Consider the following 7,523-nt stretch of genomic DNA (forward strand, 5'->3'; position numbering starts at 1 on the left):
CATGTCAGTGTGAAATGATTTACCTGGGAGTGAGCTTGGGGGCCTTGCGGCACAAATCCACATGAAATGTATCACATTTCACATTGTGAAGCTAGTTTGGGGTTTTCACAAAGGCATGGAACACTGCCGGAGTGCCAAGTTGAATAAAATATTGTGTAGGGTGGAGTTAAGCCCAGCCCTGCATAATCAATCACAAGATGTGGCGCATGCACACCATGTGAATGGCAATGCCCGTTAACTGTGTGGGGGCCTGGCTCCATCAAATAATTTAGGGGGGGGTGAAAGGCCCTCGGCCCTAGGAGTTGGCTCCTACGAACGATGCTAACCTGTAAGTAATAAGCACAAAAAATTCATGGCTTGCTAGCTGCCTTGTCAATTTTAAAACATTTTATTACTTCAAATTATTTTTGAAAGGCAGGAGATAATATGTAAATTCAGTGGGTTAAAATCATAATTAGAGAATTTGGCTGAAATGGATCTTATTTATATATTTGTAACAGATTGGTATAGTGAGTAGAACTCAGTGAGAAAAAATCTCCAATCAAAGCAGAGCCACACATTTGTGAGCAGCACTCCACTAAATTAGTGCATGGACTGACTGTGGGGTTGCTGCTGTTGTTTTTAGCCTTAGTGGCATTGGGAATAGCAATTCCCCCTGCCCTTCAGAGTTCACACCAGCATTAGAACTAGTTGGGAGTGTGGAACCAGGATGGACTAATGAGCAGGAAGGGTCAAGGTCTGCTACATTAAATGAGAGTAGATGACTCAGGGTGCAATTGCCCAAGCAGTCCATTCATTTCAGTAAGACCACGGAGTCTTGCTGCAAAACAACCTCTCTCCCCTCCGATGACATGTAGGAGTGCTGCAGATGCTCATCGGGAACAAACTGAAGCTTTTGCTGCCGCCGCTGCAGCATTTGGTGGGTTGCACCCGTAGGTGACCTCATCATGCACAGCCATTACCTTCTCCTCTAAGCGGAAGTGAAATCCAATAAAACTTAAGTCAGATATTTTCATATTTCAGGTAGTTCATACAAAAGGTATGTGTTTCCCTTGGAAAAGCAAAACCAAAGAGGCTGACATATTTTAAACAGCTTCAGTACCTCTGAAGATTTCTTCTCACGGTTCACATTTTGTTGATTACCAAGAAGTGAGCCCAAAAGGCACAACCCCCCTTAGAATAATAGAATTGTAGGGTTGGAAGGGACCCTGACAATCATCTAGTCCAACCCTCTTCAATGCAGGAATATGCAGCTGTTCCATATGGGGATGATTAACTCTTGATTTAGGTAAACTCAGCAAGAACATCCTCACACTGTGGCCACACAGGGCTGTAGTTCAGTGGGAGAGCAATTGCATTCCATGCAGATGGTCCCACATTCTGTCCCTATCTCCAGGTACGGATGGGAATGTCACCTGCCTGGAACTCTAGAGAGCCACCTCCAGTTAGTGGAGAAAATACTGACACCCAGTGATTTGACTTGGTATGTAGCAGCTTCCTTTGCCCTGTATGGGAAGTGACACTGCTACAATCCAGAATAGGGGGTTATATAATATTGGGGACTTGCTTGTTTATCTCAAATCTGTTCTGCCACTTAAATCTTGCTGCCACTTATCTCCTCCTCTCAACCTTTCTGAGACAAACGGCTGCCCTTATATAGGCCAGAGCACTGGATTGCCTTTGGGAGTTTAATACCTGTAATGCAGGTCATTGGCCTGTGATCTGCCTTAACCTCTCTTGGATGTGTGCAGCCTTAACTCTGTGCTTCCCAAGTGCCTCAGAACGGTCTTCTTGCAGCCACAAATATTCCTCTGCCCTGCTCTCTCACCTTTCTGGTATGTACTTTAGATATTGCCAAAGATGGATAGGATGCTTGTCTTTTCAAGCAATTGTCGTTGTTATTCGGAATTTTACAGCACTTTTCAAAGTGTTTACAATTCTCAGCCTCATCTGTGAATGGATGGTCCAGAGAAGGTATACCTTGATATCCTGGCGACCAATAAAAATGTGAAAAGAAAGAAAGAAAGAAAGAAAGAAAGAGGGGGGGGGAGTGCTCACACCCCAAATCACACCTTGTATATTATGGAATTATATTTTTATTGATGTTGATCAGATCGTCAGATTGCAGAATACTACTGCCTACAGTATATTTTATGATGAACATGTCTATCCATGTTTTTCTGCGGTCATTTTTTCTCTTTGTCAAACCATTACATTTATCCTGTTTTAAATGCTCTGATTTTTCTCTCTGTCCTACAGCATTATTATTCATTCTTCTTTCTCCTTCCTGTCAGAATTGTGCTTTTGTGGACCTGATAAGTGAAGGGGGAGGAATATGCAGCTTAATTTTCAGTTAGATGCTTGCAATCCAAAGCCTCATTAATGGTCCTTTCCTTGGTAAAAAAAATTTTTTTAATGAATTCTGTTCTAACAGTTAGCATGTTGTTCCCTCGTCTCTTTGCCTGCCGGTATTCTTCACCTCTGCTGCCTTTTCTTTCACTAATGGTATTATCTCACACTGTAGAATGTGCTGAAACAAACAGCCTTGTCCTTCACTGTTTTATTCCCTTCAATCCATCATCTGTAATGTAATGTTCCACACACTTAGTTTTTTGACTCTCCTTAATCTATTGCTTTAAATGGTAAACACTTACTTTTGGAACAGCTCTCCCATCATATATCTGCTTTGATCGCACCATATACCTAACCAATGTGTCACACAGGGATGACCAGACAGGTTTAGGGAAAATAAAGGAACTACTCTGAGCTGAGGCCCAAACATAAAACTTTTACAAGGTCAGGATATACAGTATCCTTATGCCTCTTCCTCACTGACACACAGAGCCTTCCTCTCATTTTGAGATTTAGCACCTTTGGCAACCTCATTAGGATATTCTGATGACTTGAAATCACATGGGCTTTGGGACTTCATAGGGCACAGAGAGGGAACAATATATTCTGGATGGCAATGTCTCAGCAAAGTCCCAGAACATGTGTTAGCTGAAATATATTGGCAGTACATATTTGCACAGCATACATAATTAAATAAGAGCTCACCTCTCCGCATAAAATCTTGGGGGCTACTACCTCTTCGTCCTAAAAATCCACATTGAAATGGATATTTTGTGACGCATTCGTAATTTAGAATTGTGCGTCCATCCTGGTCGGATACAAAATTTGCAGGTTAGAAAAAGAGGAATTGACAAGATATTCAAAAGTCCAGAATCCCAAACCTATTGATCTGTGATAAGTGACTGAGGCTGAGAAGCATATAAAGCATATTTAAAGCACATCTTGCCCACAAAGAATCCTGAGAACTGTACTTTGTTAAGGGTGCTGGGAATTGTAGCTCTGTGAGGGGGATACTACTTATCCCTTGAGTCGGGGGGGGGGAGGAGGTGTGCTCCAAAGTTCTCTAAATGTATGGCATGTACATGGGTTTTGTGGTATGTACCAGTGGGTTGCTTACTGCAGCTACAACAGCCTCCTTGTTGTTGTTGTTTAGTCGTTTAGTCGTGTCCGACTCTTCGTGACCCCATGGATCAGAGCACGCCAGGCACCTCTGTCCTCCACTACTTCCCACAGTTTGGTCAAACTCATGCTGGTAACCTCGAAAACAGCCTCCTTACATTTACATCATTTGTAGTGTATTTCCATGCCTGATTCCAGTTGTGATCTACCTAATAAGAAGAAAATTGAGGCCAAATATATGTATTTATTTGCTTGCATTTCCCACTGACATCTGGGTGGCTGCTGTGAGAACAGGATGCTAGACCAGATGGGTCCTTGGCCTGATTCAGCAGGCTCTTCTTATTTTCTTATTTATTCAATCACACTTATATGCCCATCTTTCCATTCTCCTCTGATAATCTTATTCTCACAATAACTCTCGTCCTCTTTAAACAAGCCTTTTTAAGTTGAGATCTCTTCCAGTCTACATCTGTACTGGAATTCCTATTAAGCTGTTTTTGTTATTTTACTATATGTTGATTCCAACCATCTCGTCCTCTGTCGTCCCCTTCTCCTTGTGCCCTCCATCTTTCCCAACACCAGGGTCTTTTCCAGGAAGTCTTCTCTTCTCATGAGGTGGCCAAAGTATTGGAGCCTCAGCTTCACGATCTGTCCTTCCAGTGAGCACTCAGGACTGATTTCCTTCAGAATTGATAGGTTTGATCTTCTTGCAGTCCATGGGACTCTCAAGAGTCTCCTCCAGCACCATAATTCAAAAGCATCAATTCTTTGGCGATCAGCTTTCTTTATGGTCCAGCTCTCACTTCCATACATCACTACTGGGGAAACCATAGCTTTAACTATACGGATGGTTGGACAGTGTTCTTGAAGTGACTAACATGAGTTAGTGGAAGACAGGCAGTGGAAGACAGGAGTGCCAGGTGTGCTCTGGTCCATGGGGTCACGAAGAGTCAGACACGACTAAACTACTAAACAACAACAACAACAAAATTTGTTGTTTACCACTCTGGGCTCCTATGGGAGGAAGGGTAGGATATAAAATTAATTTATAAATAAAATAAACCCTGTGAGGAGTTTAAGCTGGTCTGAGATCTCCTAATGAACTTCATGACTGAGTGCCTCAGTGTTCCCCATTCTCAGAGGATGCTATAACCAGATCAGCTCACATGTTCTCCTCAGGTCTGCAAGGGGTAGGGACAAAATCACACCCATTCGCCCTAGATCATATGCAAATGTTCCCTTTTTCTAAGATACCTTATCTTTGATGCTGACATTATCAGTTGAAGAAATGTTGAAATACACCCCCCCACACACACACAATTAAAAAAAACACCCTCAGTAGCATAAGAAAGGAAATCTCTACATTTGTTCACATTTGAGCTGGTTATTGATTGATACCAAGGCTCCTGAACACTTGAAATTAAATTAAGAAATTGCTGATCTGAATGCTATTTTTCTAATGGCAGCACTGTTTTAAGAAAGCCTTTTTGACAGAGTTCCACATCGCAGCAGTCCAATTACAATGTCTAAGGTCCAATAATAAATAATTGGCTACAAAACTGCCTCGGAATAATTAAAGACAAAATCCCCAATCCAGCAAGGGTAATTCATGCAAGACTTGGTGGGGTGATCCCAGCTGGGCCGGTTTCCCTTGGAAATGTTAACAACTTAAATCCTACAAGGGATTTCAGAATTGCTGCTTACACACATGGGGCAGATGCAGAGCAGCAGTGAGGATGGCGCAGCAGAGATGTACCAGTGAGAGGAGCAGATTGGTGGTGGGTGCCTAGCTGATGGAACCATGTGGTCCTTACCTTGCCAATGCTCCATCCTGGTCCCATCCACATAAGCAGCAGGAGATGTCAGGAGGGCAGCTGCTCCTATGCTACTTAGTGGTTTCAGTCATCCACCCACTAAATCCTGATGCATTGTGTCATCACAGGAAAAAAAATGTTATAAAGTGTAGCCACCAAATCTAACTGGGGTTTCAAAGCATATGCCCTCTAGCTAGATGGGGGGCCACATGTGCAGCTAAGCAGTTCAGACATGTCTCTCCTCTGTAACACAGCAGCTGAGATGGTAGACAAGGAGTCCTTTTTAAAGAACGCTTTAGCAGGGTTACAATGCTCTTCAGGAAGAGGAGAAAGGGGAATTTAATGCAGTTCCCCATCCTTTCCCAATCAGCTCCTCAGTGAAAATAGAGCTTCTTCCTTTTTAAAACATTCTGTGTGCAATCCTAACTGCTTCATGCCTGATCAATTGAGTCACAGTGTGAGTGAGTGGATAAAACACATTCACAAAGGTATGTGTACATAATACTTCTGTAGAAATGATGTACACAGTGGAACAGGGGTGGACAACCTAGCAACTGTGGGCACCACTGTATCTGTGAAAGTTTTCACTGGTACCCCTAGGCAGTGCCCCATACTCTCTCTCTCTCATACACACACACACACACACACACACACACACACACACACACACACACAAGTCTCTAGCCCTCTTAGGAGGAAACTTATGGGATAAAAAGTGCAGGTGCCTTCTAAATATTTCTGTGAAAAGATTGTCGGGGTGGCTGTCTCTCTAATTTTGTGTCATGCAACACCCCTCCATAGCACCTATTTTGTTACTGCCACCTCCAGTACTTTCTCAAAATTTGAAACATGTCCGCTGGTCCAAAAAAACCTGGTAACTATAGTCCCAGAATATAAGGGCCTCAATAATTTTATATAAAAAGGGGGCAGACAACAGGAAGCCTGAGAAGCCAGTGTTCAAGTTATAGGAGAAGAAGTTGGGCCCTGTATGAAATCCTAACCCTCTGCTAACTTTCCTTGACATAGATCTTGGCCTTGACATTCTCAGTAGTATCACTTGGCTCTAGCTCTTGGGCAATGGTCTTGCCAGTGTGGGTCTTCACAAAGATCTACACCCCAGTTCTCAGACAAAGGACCAAGTTCTCAGACACGGACAGACTCCTTATGGAGTCTGAGTCATGGCACAGCAGTTCTGGGAAGTTTCTCTTTGGAGAAGAAAAGGCAAAGTTTCCACTGAGAATGGTCAAGCCCTTGGATGTGCCTAACATAGCTGTTTTGGATTGTAACCAATGTTAATAACAATAACACAGAATACAATCAGGGAAGAAGGCTGCTGGAAATAGAAATAATTTAATGAAGTAAAGAGATTCTTTCCCCTACCCAAATCCCGCTGTCTGTGACATTTAACTGCATACCGATCCAGATAATTAAATGAAACAACCTTTCCCGACGAGAAAGCTAATTTTATTAATGAAAGCACATTTTATTTAGAGGAATCCGAAGGACTCTGAGGATCCCCCATTGCTTTGGAAACATCAGTCCTATAGGAGGCCAGTGCAAATTGAACAAAGTGATTCCACATCTCATCACTCTCTTGAAATTGTTTTGAAATGTAATGAGGGCTACTCTAAAGATGACAAGGGCAGACAGTTCCCTTCCTGAAATCCACCATGGGCTTGATACGCAGCACTCAAGATGTGACATATGCTTTTGATAGCTTTTCGCAGAAGCCACTGTGCATCACTGGAGCCGCTTTAAAGATCTTGCAAGGGGAGCAGGAAATAACCATTATTCAAGAAGATAAAAGTTTGGCAACAAGTAGATACACAAAGCAACTCATTCCAGGTATTTTATCATTATACTTTCCTGCACAATAAATCAAATAAATATTTGGAGTAAACATGGGCATTTCAATCTGGTTGATTTCAGCTGAACATACTCCCAATAAGACATCATTCACTCACACATGTGGCAGAAATGTCTCATTATTTTCATGCCAGCCTTCCCCAAACATGTACCCCCCAAACACCTGGGGGACCCAACTCCCATCTGCTACTGCCATCATGGCTATTGGAAGGCACAAGATTGGGAAAGGCTGTTTTATGCAGTCATTTTGAATGCCATATACATAACTATGACTAGGTGAATCAGAAGTACACAGGTATAAGCTCAACTATTTCCATAAGGTGGCCTTATATTGAGTCAGACCAATGGTCCACCTTGCTTTGTATTGTCTGT

General features: G+C 42.6%; 1 long non-coding RNA gene across 1 annotated transcript; it reads right to left on the reverse strand.

The window, feature by feature from the left end:
• Positions 1–2,080: 2,080 nt before the first annotated feature.
• LOC128402459 (uncharacterized) lies at positions 2,081–5,755 on the reverse strand. The gene is made up of 3 exons (XR_008327701.1): positions 5,286–5,755; positions 3,058–3,160; positions 2,081–2,312 (listed from the first exon to the last, which is right to left on the reverse strand). It is a non-coding gene; the product is annotated as an uncharacterized LOC128402459 (long non-coding RNA).
• Between the last annotated feature and the right edge of the window lie 1,768 nt (positions 5,756–7,523).

The sequence above is a fragment of the Podarcis raffonei genome, chromosome 1, assembly GCF_027172205.1.
Source record: "Podarcis raffonei isolate rPodRaf1 chromosome 1, rPodRaf1.pri, whole genome shotgun sequence".
In the NCBI taxonomy this organism is placed as follows: Eukaryota; Metazoa; Chordata; class Lepidosauria; order Squamata; family Lacertidae; genus Podarcis; species Podarcis raffonei.